The following is a 17,156-nucleotide window of genomic DNA, read 5'->3' on the forward strand; positions in this document are numbered from 1 at the left end:
GCTGGATACGTTCGTTTGGTGTGTAGTGCATGCTTTATACACATTTGTTACAATGTGCATTGACATTTATGCCTGCTATCGGGTGGCGTGAAGTCCTGGGATTTGTGTCTACTTTTTCGCAACTCGATTTTCAGAGTTTGAATCCATGAATACATATATATTTGCGCTCGTATGGGCGTGCAATTGCTTGACCGTGGACCATCCCTCAACACGTCCACATTTACACGTGTTATTCCTCATTTTGCATGTTTCACCCCGATTTTGGTTGCTGCGTAGGCCGGGCCCACACTCTGCTTGGAGTCTCGCGCAATGTGTTCCTCCACTCTCAGTGATGTGCCAGGCCTGCACGGAATCCTCGCAAGTCCCCAGGTAAGGCCCTGCATTTGTTTCCATGAATCGCTGAACGTGGACTTGCTCATGGTTTGGCGTGCAAGTCCCCGATTTTCCCCGCAAATAATTCCATGAATCAGGGCCTTAATCACCTTGCAGGATTGCCTGTAATCAGGGAATAATCCTGTGCCTCTACTCAGCCCAAGCTGTGCAAAACTGGAAATGGGGGAAACAACATCCCCCAATCAACGGGAACAAATTCAGCAATGCTGCACAGATGTTTCTTTGTATTCTTTATGTTTTGGGGCCAAACAGGATTTCACCCTCACCCGTTCAGCCGACTCCTGACACCAAAGTCAGGGCATGCCCATAGCCCACTCAGCGTCATCTTCCACATCTCACCACTCAGTGCACACACACAGCGGGATGGCCACAAAAGCTAGTCCAACAAAACATGTCTCACCTGTGCCTGGTTGTAGGGAGACCCCAACCCCTGTCCACGGTAGGACGTCCTACTGACTACCACTGTGAAGCACCTGAAACAGAGTTTTGGCGGTGACCGAAACAAAACTGAGGGGGACTGTGGCCCCACTCTGTCAGTACAAGACCACATCCCACACAGCAGGAATTCTAGAAGAACTTGCGAGTCTCCAGTCCGGCAAGTTCACGTTACCTGTACATGGCCACTGGGCGATGCTCCATCCTGGGCTGAAGCACATGTGGCAGAACAGTGCCTGGCAGAAAGGGATGCGCAGAGGGTCAAGCATGCTCAGCAGGGCTCCCTGAACCAGCAGGGAGGCCTGGAGCACTTGCGCCTTTATAGAGAAGTACGTAAGACAAATGTTTTCCAATTCCCATCACCCATACACAGGGGAGGGTACACACAAGTCCAACCATGTTGCCCCTCAAAACTCAGCAGTGCGAGGATCTACCGGTCCCTGCTCAGAGGACCGGACACATCTAACTGGGGACGATTGGTGAAGGGAGGTATTATAAAAGTTGGTTTTAATTAACACTTTCTAAGATAGGTCATTACGAGTTTGGAGGTAGCTACCTCCAAACTCGTGTCCGGGTTCTCTGAAAGGGGATTTACTGGGTCATTTCAACGTTGGAGGACCCGGTAAGTCCCCATTCAGAAAACCATTCCCCATTCCCATTCGAGCCCCCCATAGGGCTCAATGGGAATGGGAAGGGAGCTAATAATGGGCCGTAAATTACGGGCCCGTTATTAGCTCCCTGGTCCCTTACCGGCTCCTGCTAAGGATGGTGGTTTTACCAGCCGGCCTTAGTGGGACCCGCTATAGGACCTCGGTATGCGGTGGTAAGGGGTTAACGGCAACGGCATCCTTACCGGTGCCATTAACCCCTTACTGCCGCACTCGTAATGACCCCCATAGAAACTAAACAATAGAGGTCAAAAGATTTCACTTTCATAAACCAATGTATGTAATTTGTGGAAATAAATGTCATGCCCTGAGATTTTGCAGCTGAAAAAGAATGTATTGATGCCGCGTAATCTATTTTAGTACAGTTTGACTCCATTGAAAGTATAACCAAAATCAAACGGCCCCACTTTAGCCATTAAAGACTACGGGCCTCATTGCGAGGCTTGCGTTCCTAAAATGAAGGGTGCCGGTACGGGACCGGCACCATTCATTACGGGATGCCTGATTACGAGATCCCCTAGCGGGACCCGGAACAGACGTCTGGTAAAACCAGACATTCTTTCCTGGTCCGGCGAAGGCACTAAGGAGCTAATAACGGGCCTGTTATTAACAGGCCCGTTATTAGCTCCTTAGTGCTAATTAGCTCCATCCCCATCCCCAATGGGAATGGGGATGGAGCTAATAACGGGCCTGTTATTAACAGGCCCGTTATTAGCTCCATCCCCATTCCCATTGAGCCCTATGGGGGCTCAAATGAGAATGGGGATTGGTTTTGTGCATGAGGAATTACCAGGTCCTCCAAGGTTGGAATGACCCAGTAATTCCTCATTCACAGAACACAGTACTGGAACCCAGTATGGAGGCCCTACATCTTTTTTTCTTAGTTTTATTTTAATGAAATTCATCTTACAATCAGAAAAAAGCAGTTGCAAAAGTAATCAAGATTCTAGGACGACCCAAACGTTTGATAACAACAAATAGCTGGTCGTATGTTGCAGGTAACAAAACATGTTCACCATCTACAAGCTATTATCGTTTGCTTTGTCAAGGCTACAATATATTCTAGTTAACCACGAGTGAGGTTTTTTTTAAAATGCAAATGTAATTTTCGTAAAATTGCCTTTGAGAGGTATTTTAAGAAACTGGACTTTTTTCTTGGGAATTGGTGGGGTGGCATTTACTTATAGACCCAAGTGATCAATTGGCGATTGCTGCAATGAATTTGTTAAACAATATCTCTTGGGATGATTAGAGATGCGCCCTGTTATGATGAACTGCAAACGGGCTTTGTAAAAAACGCAAGTACGAGTATCAACATTATGATATTAAATATCATAAAAGAAAATGTGAAAAACGGCGCCCCAAAAGTCTTCATACCGTTTATAGATTTAACGCAAGCGTTTGACAAAATCAGTCGATGGAAGCTATGGTTAAAATTATCAAATTGGAACTGCCCGGGAGAAATCCTAGAACCGATCATTGCTCTCCATACAGACACAAAATTGAGAGTTTGTCTAAATAGACAAGGCATGCTGACCGAACAATTCCCATCGGAACGTGACGTGAAGCAAGGATGTCCCCTCGCCCCGGCACTTTTCATCGCGTTTTTGGGGGACTTTCAATATACTTAACCAGCGGTAAGAGCTTTTCCACCAAGAGTAGGAAACACCGTAATATCTAGACTACTCTACGCGGACGATCTGATCTTAATAGATCAGACCCAAATAGGGCTCCAGCGCCAACTAGACAACCTGGCAAAGTATATCGAGCGAAACGATTTGGAAATAAACATCACCAAATCTAAAATCCTGATTATGGGGAAAAACAAATCGACCATCAGTGAGCGCTGGTTTTTGAATAAAAAGAAGATTGAAATTGTAACCTCCATAAAATATTTGGGAATAATGCTTGATGACACACGCTCAGAAAAGGCTATTCATTTGGCCTTATGGTCAAAAATAAAAACATTAACTACCCAAACGAAGCTTGTAGATCGGAAATTTGGAAAATTTTCTTTATTGCCTGCGATCCAATTCTACAAACAAAAGGTAGTCCCTGCGATGACTTATGCTATGGACGCGGCACTACATTTCCAAGATTCAACATGGTCTAAATTAGAAGGATATTTGTGGAAAACAGTTTTGGGTCTCCCAAAATCAACGTCAATTACAGCTATTAGACGCGAACTGGGCTTACTATCGCTGAAAGCGGCTGTGAAACAAAGCCAGTTAAGACTACTGGGAAAAATCATCTCACCAGACGCCCTACCATTAGCCAAGGCCATTCGCAGAGAACTTACTCAAGGCCACTGCCCCGCCTTGAACAAATGGGAGCAAGAACTGCAAAAAAATCTGGCAGAGTTAGCCTGTACGCCAGAGGACTTAACGTTAAATCCTGAGAAGATAAAGAAAAAAATAGCTCAAGAAGACTGGATTCAAACTTGTGAATCAGCAATGGCAAACAAACTACTTGCCCACTTACCGCCGACAACAAACAAGCTCACTTTGCCACTGAACTATTGTATTAAATTTCCTGATAAGAGACTGCAGAAAACATTTATGAAAATAAGACTGAATCTAATTTTAACCCAAGAAATTAAAGCCATTCGGACAAAAACTTTGTCAAAAATGTGCAGATTGTGCCCAGAATCACAAGAAGTAGAAACTGTAAGACATTTACTCCTAAACTGTACGAAAACAGCACATCTGCGAGAAGCTTTTCTGCTACCCCTAATGCAAAATACATCTCTGCGTGAGGAGGACACATGGTGGTGTCGCCTGGTAGCAGGTGAAAAGACCAAATGGTCCACTGCAGCGGTAAAGATGTTGGAGGCATCAATCAAACTAGCAACAGAGACTGGCAGTCCATGCAGCACCGTCTAGCAGAAATTGTATTCCTTTTGTCCTTCTGGCCGACTTTTTTTTTTTTTCTCTCTCTTCCAAATTCCGTTTAGTCTCAACTCTTGTCGTGTAACATTTCATATGTGTGCATCAAATTTGTGAGTTGTGACTTCTTGTAAAAATCAAATTTTGTTTTGATTATATACAAGTAAAGAAAAAAGAAAAAAAAAATATCTCTTGGGATGATTAATTGTTTAAAATGTTTATATTGTAGGTGTCGATTTATGTGGTTTTGGGATTGATTGATTATGGTTTGGGCGCTCTTATGCAATTTATGTGTGTCAATTGATGCATTTTATTGAAATGCTATGCAATATGTTTTGACGTATTCATTGCATGCTATCTGTTTTCATGTTGAACTTGTAATCTGTGTTTTAAAGTTGTGCAAGTGTGTACGGTTTTGCTTGTTGAAACTATATTGCACAATACATAAATAAATAAATAAATAAAATGAGTATATACTGCAAACTGAATCACTTCAAGGGACTCACCGTTTTGGCAGATGAGGTTCAATGAAATTAAAAGATCTGCCCAGGATCACACACTTCAGTTAAGAAAGAAAAGCATCCGTGAATTTATATGAGCAAACATGAATCACCCAGATGTTGGGCTGATTGTTGTTTGGCAGGTCCAGTTTTGGGAGACAATTCACAGTTATTTGTTTTTAAATCATGTTTACAATCCCTGCAGGAACCCGCAGGGCCCTGCCACATTTATTTTTGAAAATCAAAATATTCTCACGACTGCTGGACAGGCTTACTTATTTTCATGGCAAAGCAGCAGCATTTAAGTAGGCTTGGCACGGTTGTGTGGGGGTAAATATAGAAGATGGACTGCATAATAATAATAACAAAACCATTTTTTCTCATATGGTTCTTCATGCCCGATACCTCCAGATTCGCGCTGTCATGGGAGATTCAATCTTGTGAAGTGCAGGTTGCTCTCATGTTAGAAACCAGCGCTTTACTTGTGAGCTATCAACCCTCTGTAACACAATGGTTACTGCTGTGCAGGAGTACAGGCATGAGTAGGGGCTAAACAGCATATTCAACCTTATACTACTACTAAACTAGCAGTGATGCCAATCATGAAGGTAAAACTGACTCAGACTGGCGGGTATGCCTCCTTTGCCTTTTTCGGTAACGTGTGCCACGGGTAGGCTGTGCTCTCAGCCGGGGTGTGAGATGTTAACAGTAGCAGCCCAAAACAGCAATAGTACCAAGACTCCAAACTAAATGTCCAATCAAGCTTGTACAAAATATAGACTTTTAATTAAACAATACAAATGCAAATAACTTTCTAAAACACAAGCATAACCCCACACCTGTAAGAGAGAACACAGAATCTGCATATGCACTCTGATAACTTGAGTGTTCAGGCAAGAAATTGGAGCACTATCACTCTTAAAAAGGATATGATTGAGGACCAGGCTGGAGAAATGGACTTACAATTCACTATTGTCTCAGCAAGTGGAACAGGGGAACTGGGCCTCTTAACAGTACCTTGTTCTGGTTTTTAGGAGGTTTGACAATTGAACCCGGGTTCTTGATGCCTTAGATACCACCGAGCTGATGTCAAGATGGTTCGAGTGGATGAGATCTCACTGGTGTTCGGCATCAAGTCGGTTCGATGGTGTAGTCTCCGTAAAGGTCGAGTTGGCATTTGAGACTATGAGTTTGATGATGTCCAGCAGATCGAGTCAGGGTTTAAGTTGATGTCGCCCTTGAAGGCTGATCCTGGAATTTGGCTTGCTTGAGACATTCCGATGCAATGGGTCGAGCCAGCATCTGGACCACCTAAAGAGTAGGAAGTGGTTCAAAGTCAAATAGAGTGCTGAAAGCAGCACAGCGGGTCCCTCTTCATCTCAAAGGGTGTCAAAAATAGTTTAAGTGGTTCACAGATGGTTTGCAGCAGCTAAACAGGATTGTAGCCACTGTGGGCTTTATGGGTACAGTGATTCGCAATCCAGGCTCTCTAGGACAAGATGAGTCCTTCTGACTTTGCTCTCCCAGTGCAGGGGGTTTGGCTGGTACCTACAGGGGTCCCTTCACCTCCAAAGAGGAGCATGGTTCCAGTGCTGCTGGCAGAGTGGCAGGCCTTGGCCCACAGATTTTCACCCCTAATTTTCCTTAGGGATTGTTAGGGAGCAGAGTCTTCCCCTGCCTTCCTTGGATGCCCTCTATCTTTACCTCTGTGACAGAGTACAATGGAATGGACTGCACTTCCAGCAGAGGCCCAAAGACCTATTCCTCTTCTTCCTGATGTCCAAAGAAGAACCAAGAAGGGGTGGACAATCCCTTCTTTGTGAAGCCAAAATGTCACAGGGAATTGACCCAAAGGAAGCCTACTGTAAGGAATCAAATCCCTGTGGCTGTAACAAGTGACCTTTGCCCTCTGACTTCATACCCAGAGTTCCTTGTCATACAGGAAATAGAAGAGACAGGAAGGAAGAGGGCTCTAACAAAAGTCAAGATGGTGAAAACAATCCTCAGGCCACCTTCCCTCCCTGGCTACTCTAATGCCACACCTTTTCCATGCCTGTGACAAATCAACATCCGGGGCATCATCAGTGGTCCAGGTATGAATAACGTTTTCTAAACCATCAATCAGCCCCACACCTCTAGTACACCACAGGGATCCGAAAAGATTGGAAACACAAGTCAGTTATAAACCTCCTTGTTCAATTTTGGCAACTTGGACGGAACGGCAGACTTGTCTATGCAATGTCGTGGATCATTGGTTAGTTGCAACACAACAACAGTACAATTATTATCCAATGATAAAAGGGGCTGGCCAGTCAAGGTCGTATAAAAATATCTACTTTATTATTATCCAACAGAAAGTTCTAGCACAATACAAAATATAACCCACCCTGTAAAGGAATGCAGAGGACAGACAGTTTCAAGAAGGAAAAGGGATACACTCTGTATACTGACAGGAGGGTAGTCAGTAAAGTAATTAATCACAGTAGTTCAAGGATACTTGATTTCAGCACAAAGGGAGCAATGTGTCGTAAAATGTCACTAGGGGCCTTCGGCGTTGGACCAGGGGGACATAACCACAATGTATCTTGTGCTTGTAGGGGTTCTTGGTGCTCGACAGTGTAGAGTCAGTTTCAGGGCACTTTGCAGCTTTTGTGACAGAGTTCAAGACGGGAGTCAGCTGCGGGTATCAGGTGGCAGGCAGTTCGGCGAGTGAGGCTGCTCCGACGGCTGCAGGCTATCCTACACGGCGGCTCAGGGTCAGGAATCGTTGTCTCAGTGCTGGTTGGCGGGTCTGAAGCACTGGTTGAGGCGTTGGTGCAGTCGGTTGCAGCTCGAGGGGCTCGGCTGCCTCGAAAATGTCCTTTAAGGCGGACGCTGGTTGATGCTGATTGGTGCACTCTTCCTAGCTTCTTCACTGTGCTTGTGTCGTCCTTTAAGGCAGATGGCTCAAAGCTGAGGAGAGTGTTGCAGGCAACAGCCTAGTCCTTCGTTTGTTTCAGAGACTCTCTGGCACTTCCCACCTAGGAAACTTGCTTGCAGAGCTTAGCAGGGCACACTGTGTGCTGGCTGGGTACTGGTTCTGGACCTGCTGGTGGGTCCTCTGGATTCAGTATCTCCTTCTGGTCCCTGGGAGATGTTTAGAGGAGATGTCTTCCTTCCCTCTTGGAGATCCTATCCTTCCTTCACTGGAGGAAGCTGTAAGGAAGACTGTACTTTCAGCCACGGTCCAAATAAGTCCTTCTTCTTACTCCTTGCAAAGTCTTCAAATGATCTGCCAAAAGAGGGGCTCAAGCCTCATTTACAGCCAAAAGGTCCCCAGTGATTGGTGTAGGCTAAGCCTATTTTAATGAACCAATCCTGCGTCTCCACCAACAATCTTCTGTTATGCGTGTACCACTAAGTCCAACCCATGTTCGTCCCTGTTGTGGATCAAATGGTCTCTCTGGTTAATTGAGCTCTTTGTGGTTCTGGATTAAAGGCAGTTCTCCCTTGGGGGGCGCTATAGGGCCCGATCAAAATATCCACAGTCCGTGAGCTCCAGGGCAACCTAATATATATCCAGCCACCATCCTGTCCTAAAATCACTGCTGTGACCCCTGTTTGTTGAAAATACACACGGAATGCCCTAATGTAGATTCAGGGAAAGTTTGAAGACCCGGGGTGCTTTATTTACTGAGAACCGACGCACACGCTACCAGGAGTGCGGACTGAGGGAGAGCACCAGCGTGTACGCTGGAGACAATCGGAGACGGCCAGTGTTGTAGAAGAGGTGGGCACTGAAGGAGAGAGATCCAGAGGCTAGCAGATGTTGGAGCCTTGGAGACTGGCACCGGAGGAGCACCAACTTGCGGTGCGCTGCTGTAGGGGAGTAGCAGAGCAGGTCCTCATAGGTGCCAACTGAAAATAAGGAGCTGAGCTGAGGCAGAGAGTCCAGGAGAGAGGTTTGGCGCCTGGAAGGTGGGTGTAACGGCCAGGAGCCCCTGCCCCCACCCCCTCCCCTGCCCTTCACTGAGATCGACGGACCGAGAGAGGCAGTGGAGAGAGGGACTGTGGAACACCGGAAAGAGCCCCGGCCCGACATCACGGACACGGCAGCAGGGGGTGGGGGAGAAGCGGAGACACAAGTGGACTGATGCAGACGGCCGGCAAACGAGGGCTAGCAGTGACAGGGCCCCAACAAAAGATAGGATTGAGGACCAACGGAGCAGAACTAAGCTCCAGCAAATGGCCTGCGCTCCAGCAAAAGAACGGCAACCAGTGGGCTAGCATTGGTGGAGCCTGAACAAGGAACAAGTGAAGGCAGTGGGGGAGTGGAGGAAAGCAACTCACCAGCAGGACAGTGGGACTGACATCTCCTCCAATTACACCAAGGAGGGGGCAACTGGAGAGGGACGCAGACCTGAAAGCAGGGTTGAACAGCACTGGGGAATTTTGTGAGTGGACGAGCAGGTTCCGGAGACTGGGATGGTGGAATATAGAGGCCCAGGACTTCACATAACACCAAATAAGGCACTCTATACAGAGGACATAAATAACCTCAGTATCTTGGACGTGATCCTTCGTGGGCCCCACAGGACAGATTGGATAAACATAACAGCAGTATGTCTAAGTCACATAAAATGGGGAAGCAGCGGTCAAAACTACATTTTGAAGCCTCAACTTCAGCCAAATTGACAACAATGGGGGAGAACTCCATGGAAGAAGCCCCACGGACTGGAATGCTGAACTCTGGAGGGGCATTGGGTGACATTAAGAACATGTTGGGTCACATACAGGCAAGCATTCAGTCATTGGATGGCAAAATGAACACTCTTACATTCAAAGTGGACCATATGCAAGTCCGCCTGGATAAACATTGTGAACGCCTGGACGAGGTTGTAAAGGATTTCAATCAGGCGACACACACCTTGGTCTCAGCTTAGGATGTAGCACTCAATTGATATGCCTTTCTCTTTATTTAATGCAAATTCAATTTAACATGGTACACAACTCATATCACACACCCTTTTTCATATACCTCGGGTCACAATGGACCATGCACCAGGCCGGTTGGTGAAAATGCAATATTTATTTATTTTTAAAATCAAATGAAATCAGACAATTTTAAAATGGGGCAGCAATCACCAATGGGGTGATAATTACAATAGAAATGTTAGCAATGCACTTAATTAACCTTCTCCCAGAACATATACACTGCACAATTGAATAGGAGCACTTTTTGATTGTAGGAAAGATATCACCCAAGTTAACGTTTTCCCCTGCAATGTTCCCTCAACCCATAAATAACCAAATTCTGAGTGGATAGAAAGAAGCAGCAGGTAGTCAGGAATAAGAGGGAGAAACCAGAATCACAATCCATCCTCACAGAATAAGAGGCACAAACTGACTTTAAACCCTTAGGAAAGGCCTAAAATAACACTCCAATTTTACAAATAATTAAGTAATGTGTGGTTAAATTATAATATACATACGTTTAATCACAATAGTAGGTATGTTATATCACTGGCACTCAAAAGGCAATGGATCAGCAAAAGGCATACAATTCGAAAATTAGTGGAAAGTTTAGAGCATGCTGCAGCCAAATGACACGTGGGAAAACTTGCAATTTTCTCAATTCCCGCTTTAAATTACCCAAACAGCTTTTTATAAAAACGGGAGAAATACTCTGATTTGGAGTGTGGTTCTTGGGCTGGGGTATAGCGGTACATCACAGGGACAATACAGAGGTGAAAATAGGTCTCTAGCTGGTGAATTGAGTGATATTTGGAAGGTTGAGTGAGGTTCGTTTTTAGGAAAATAGAGCAGTTAAAAGTGAGAAAATCGGTTTTGAAAGAAAGGAAAATGTTACTTACACTAAATTATCTAGGCTACATTGTTAAGGAGGAACACAGTAAGCTCCAAGGTTGATTCGTGAGGTCAACCTTGTCCCCCCAGTGCTCAAACCCAACAATAAAATATATGGAAATTAGTTTGATTACCCCAAATATAACTAAGGGCTTATAATTTACACCAGACTAAATGGAAAAGAGATGGTGCTAGCACTTAAACATTCAGGACAGGATACGAGGACAATTCTAACAGTTTCAACAAGTTACCAGGGTATAAAAATGACTAGTTAGAGAGTGAGATAAGGACAAAGGCAGGACAAGATAGGCTATGTGTTTCTATGGCGTGGGGATTAAACTCACAGTCCACTTTTTAGTTTTGGGATTTCTGGACAGTCAATAGGTTCTGGTCACCACCCACACGGCAGCGTGCCTGGCAAAAGTCAGCTGTGCAAGGTCTGGTCACTGGGTAGCGAACAGCTGGGCAATTCGGGTCACTGGATGGTGGAGGTACCGCTGAATGCGGTCAGTGGGCAGCAAGCCGGTCTGATTTCAGGATGCAAACAGTACCACAGCTTTCCCCTTTTTAATGGGAGATTAGTGGGTTAATTCTGGATCACTGGCCTTGCTGGAATAGGAATCAGCTATGCTTGGGTTTTGCAGTGGGCTCTGGAGCAGGGTCAGCAATGGTTAGGCCTGGTAGTTGGAATCAGCAGATAAATGGAGCAGATCAGGAACGCAGTGCAGGAATTTCAGGAAGAGTGTGTGTCTAGAGTCCTGTCATGGACTCTTATTTATAATGCATAATGACATCATAGAAGTATATGGCTGGGCAGGCTTAGCTAAACACACCTCTAAACTACTAGATTGGTCAGGGGTGATAGTCCCCGCCTCGCTCTCAGCTGCTTGGATTTCAAGGGCTGGATGTCAGATTTATGATGTGAGTTTTACAATGTTCAAAAACCTCCCACAGTTACTTTAGCTAAAATCCGATTTTGCCACAAATGGTACATTTATACAGTCGAAGTCTCTTAGCAAATTACATAAACAGGTTACATATTTTATGCAGACCATTGCAGTCCAACTGTGCAATCTTTGAGACATTATTTTGTACGTTTAATAATCTTTGGTCATTTTCAGTGTGAAATGTTCGGCCTAAAATTCTGTGACTTTACACTTGCATACATACTATCATGGGGCCTAGTTCTGTTAATTTTTAACATTCCATCATGTGTCCTTTGCCCATGATTCACATTCTTCTGGATTTTGTGTCCCATACATGCTATTGACAGCCAAGACCTCTTATTTGAAAGCCACATATATCATATTTAAACTACTACATTTTTACATTTTTGCAAAGTCCTGTTGCAAAGATAACCGTCTTCAAAGTTTCTTAATAAAATAGTCTTTTGAAACAAATGGGCATCCTTTGTCCTACACTGGCCCATTTTTTTTCTTTTCAGCTACCACCAACTGTCACTTCCCCCAGAAGGAGGATGGGGTTCTCCCAGCTTGATTGAAGGTTTATTGCCCCTTCTCCACTTCGCACGTCTGTGTCCTGGAAATTCCATTGTAGAGGGCTCAGCCCAGACCAGACCAGATTCTGTCCAACCTAGTAATTATCACTGTGGTGTTAGTATCTACTAAGAGGGCCCCTTTTGTTTCTGTCATCCTCTCAGCAGAAACCTGTCTTGGGCTGATTCCTCCCCCCGTGCAGCCACTGAAGTTTAATTTACTTGAATTTATTTTTGTTCTGAATTGGAAGAAAATCTGCTGAATAGAACCATCTCATACATTTGTATTTTCCCAGCACAATCCCCTTTCACATTGTTATGCAGGAAGACGTTTTTGTTCAACATAGTACTCTCAAACAAGCATTTTTCTCCTTTAGTTTGGAAAGCCCCTTTTTACACATGCGGTGCAAGCTGCTAACACTTTGCTTTCAAATTCCGTTTTTGACTTTCCATCTGGATTCCCAAACTGTTTTGTAGCTATAGTTATTTTATTTTAGGCAGTAGTTTATTTGAACCACCTATGCACTGAAATTGACATAGCCCAGAGCTGGAGATCCTTTGAAATACTGATCCTTGACACTTTGTAACTTAAAAGTGAAGCTTTTTCCCGTGCGGCCAAAAATGAAGTTTCTTTGTTGATTTTTCTCAGATTTGGTTTGGCAGAGCCTGTCATTCAGGGGTCATGCTTGGTTTTGCTGGAACACAATGGGGATATCAATGGGCATGGCAGGGTCCTATTACTAACAGTAGTTTGAGGAAGAACAGATATAAATAGCATCAGAGCAGCATCATTTTAAGGTACAATACCCCCCTTTTCAATGGGGACTTTGGGCTGGCAGCAAAACAGCGCTGCTTTTTCACTCTATTTCTTTTGTATATGTAAGAACACACTGGCAAGCTCACTCAGTGTGCCCCTTTGTTCCATCCTGCCCAATATTTGCTTGGCAAGATGGTGCAGCCATTTTATTGTTGCTGCAAAATGCAGTTTTGAGGCCATGGTGCTCACAGGAGCCAGTGCTGCCATTTTGTTGGTGACTGTAGATGCGCGGCTCGGTGATGTGGGGAAGTACAGCTGAGTTGGGGCAATAGATGCCACATGGTGGAGGGCCGAGTGTCCACAGTTGAAGATGACGCCACTGCAGCCACAAGAGACCTGGCAACCATTAAAAGAGTGATTAAAGAACTGACCAATATGCAGGACGACCTCGAATCCAGATCTCGGCAGAACAATCTGCGTATCATAGGAGTGCCTCAGTCGGCGGATCAGCGGGACATGGAGGGGATGGTGGAATCCCTGCTGAAAGAGGTTCTGGGAGGCGAGGGGTTCTCAGCGATGTTCATAGTAGAGAGAGCCCATTGCATACCAAGTGTCAGAAAGCCGGTGCCGGTTGCCCCGGCTCGACCACTGATCGCCTGACTACTCAACTATCGGGACAGAGAACCGGCGCTGTGCAGAGCCAGGGAAAAGGGTCCCTTGTCATACCAGAACTCCCTGATTTGTTTATTTCCTGACTTCTCGGATAAAGTTAAGACATCCAGGAAAACCTTTAAAGACATCAAGAGAAGGCTCATGGAAAGGAACATGAAATATGCAATGCTATTCCACACCCCGGAAGAGGAGAATGCCTTCCTGAAGACTTTGAGTAGGGCTTCACGCCGCTGATGGATCGATAAGCGGGTTGGGCTGTACCCTGGCAAGAATCCCAGAGGTCAATACGACATGGAATTATGGGTTCTTAAGTATCATCGAAAGACTAGGGGTCAAGCACAACTACAGGTTGCCCGGATGGCTGGTCCCTGGTGAGCCCCCAAGTGGGAGCACACGTTGGTTACTATGCTTGTGACGGTTAAAGAGGGGGGGAAACTGGCAGGTTGGGGTTGCTGGTGGGGTTGGGGGAGGGATGGCAAGGCAAGTTTCCTTGGGGGTTTCACAGTGGACTGAGGGGTTATGCGATTCTAGTACATTGAAGACTGGGACTACTACACGGCCTACACAAATCTAATTGCTATCCCTAAAACACGTAGAGTCCGAGCAGGAGGCAGTAGCTTGCCCACTTTGGCTGCAATCCATTGGAACTCTCTACCCCATCACATTAGGACGATTGAACCACACCTAGCATTTCGTAAAGCAATAAAGACCAGGCTATTTGTATAACATAGGAATTAATGTTCTCGCTGTTGCTACAGTATGAGAGATTAAATCTGTTAAACACCCAAATGTCTATGTTACTCTACCCAGTGTTAGATGATTAGCACTTCTCTATATCAACATTGCTTTACCGTATGAAATGTATATTTAATCTTCCGATTGAAGTAATGATTTCCCTATGTTCAGAATGCCTATGTATGTAACCTTTAAGCAACAACCATCAACCAAGCCTTCTTAAATTGTACCCAAGACAATCATATGCAACAGCGCCTCGATGCCTCTGGGCTGTAGTGGGCTTTATAAATATACAACATAAATAAATAAATAAAACTGCTGGTTGGGAAGCTTCGGATGGCGTAATGTCAGTATGGGAGCAATATGGCTTAGTCACTTAGATACTTGACTTGGAATGTCAGGGGCCTGAACTGTCCATCCCAGTGCCGCAGAGTTTTGCTGTACATGCAGCCTCATCAAGTAGACGTGGCATTTCTCCAGGAGACCCATCTGACCTAAGGTGGGATTCCTCAATCACTCCGAGGGATAGCATCTTGGAAACTTCCTCCTTGATGGTGCCCTTGACCTTTTCTGACATCCAGTGAATCCTACTCTTCACCGGCTTCCTGTCTCCAGTGCCCACATCATGAGTGCACCAATCTGCACGACCTGGAGTCAGCGAAAACAGACCAGAAAAACTGTCGCAGTAAACAGCAAGAGTTTGTCAATTGCTGTTCTGACAGGTCCGTTGCAAGGTTGACATGTTCAACTGACCCATCTGTGGCTTCAGTGTGTATGAAGTCTGGGAGGGAATCGATCTCCTCCGTCTCTCCGTTGGTAACTAATGCCATGGCCAAGTCATCCCGGCTGTAATGGGATTTTAACCGGTTGATGTGAAAGACACTGTACACTCACTTGTGGAACATTGCAGTTCTTTCTGTAACCGCTTACTACAGGAGTTTACTGCTTCTGTGGTGCACATTGGCAATGTCAACAAACTGAGTTTGAGAACTGAAGTCAAGGGAGCGAGAATCATAGCTGGAAATATCAGAAATGAACCAAACAAAATAACAGGGCTGTTGTAGTGCATCTGCAAGTTATGGCTTTCTGGCTCACATCCAGAGGGATCTTGAGTCTTTTCAATCGTACCAAATGGGCCTCTGTCCCTAATAACAATGTGTTGAGAAATAAAATCCCAGGAATGGAAATGTGGTGTCCAGATGGTAAGAAGTTATCTGGCCATCCTACTGGGAGCGCCATCTTCACTTTTTGGATTTTAGAATCCCCTACTTTGACAACACCACAATGAATCCTAAGAATTATTTTTGATGGTGCAATACTATTCTTGCCTGTTATTATGTGGATCCCCTCCTCACTGATCTCGCAGATCATTCTATGCTCCCAGAATCTCTTACAGCTGAAGATGGTCGTCGTCCATTGAACTCCCTTCCCTCTTCCTCCCTTCCTCTCCCACCTTCATGGACTTCAGTTCAGCCAGAATTCCCTGCTGCTTCAGGCATCTCTATGTCAGGGATCTGCAACTTTTGGCTCTCCCGATGTTTTGGACTTCAACTCCCATGATGCCTCTCCATTCACTCTGATGGTTAGGGCTGGTGGTAGTTGTAGTCCAACACATCTGGAGAGCCAAAGGCTGCAGACCCCTGTTCTATGTCGAGAAGGATAAGCACGCTTCGATAAAGTTGATAATTCTTTGTTAAAAATGGCATAATTATACTATTATACCATTTGTTACACCATGTATGCCATTTAAAACCGCCTGGGTTTGGGGGGTGAAGTTCATTCATTCAGAAACTTTAGGGCATATTTAACTTGTTTTTATTTATTGTTGATTTTTAACAGTGCCTACTGTAATAAGTGTGGCGTTGCCCCGTGAGGGTATGCGCACGCGGCGGCGTGGCGTTGCACGTCGCCGCGTGCGGCTTAAATAAACGGGGCGTGCCCGGCCGCGACAGAGCGACCGGGGAGCCCGAAACACACGGACGTGTCCTGCGTGAGGTCTGTGGGTGGAGGGGCTCACGGGCACGCATGGGGGCATCCTGAGACCCCCAACAGTGGCGACAAGTGTTCTGGATGCCCGGGCCCGGCGGTGAGAGTCATCCGGGATAATTTTTCCATACGTCGGAACATCCGCGGATGTTTTGTCTTACGCCGTGGCCGCGGACCATACACGCGGCTGGCGGCCATTTTGCACACGTGGTTGCGGAACTTCCAGGAGCTCCGGTTTGGAGTCGGAAGGTGATCCGAGCCAAATTTTTATGCTGACTGCGGGCAGCCTAACCTGCAGGCCCATGCCTGGGTTTTGATGTTTTGGCCAATTTTGGGTCTCTGACGTCGTGTAGTAGCTGGGAGACGGACTGAGGTGGCTGGGCCTTCTCAGCCCACTCCAATTTTCAAGCTCAATTTTTGGAACCTCTGGCTCGAGAAAGCTTCTTTAACCCCTTCATCATCACGAGGGTGGTGGCAGTGTGGGGAGAGGTCCAAGTTGCGGCCCTCAGGACTGGAACGAGGGTGCCTGTGCGCTTGGGCCTATGAGTGATATCGGCCGCCACGACCTCGGAGGATTCACAGGACGAAGGCTTGGCAGATCTATTTCGGCAGAATCCCCCCGCGGTAGGTGCCGCTCAACAACCCCCTCTGGCCATGGCCCAGGCCAGGGCGCAAGCGGCCCTGCAGCCCATTCCAGAATTTGACACTGCGGGTCCCCCATCCAGCCTGGGCCCCCGGTGGAGAAGATGGATCGGACGCCTGGACATGTACTTCCGGGCCGCCCAG

Source organism: Ambystoma mexicanum, chromosome 3q (assembly GCF_040938575.1).
Source record: "Ambystoma mexicanum isolate Mex_15411 chromosome 3q, UKY_AmexF1_1, whole genome shotgun sequence".
NCBI classification, from domain to species: Eukaryota; Metazoa; Chordata; class Amphibia; order Caudata; family Ambystomatidae; genus Ambystoma; species Ambystoma mexicanum.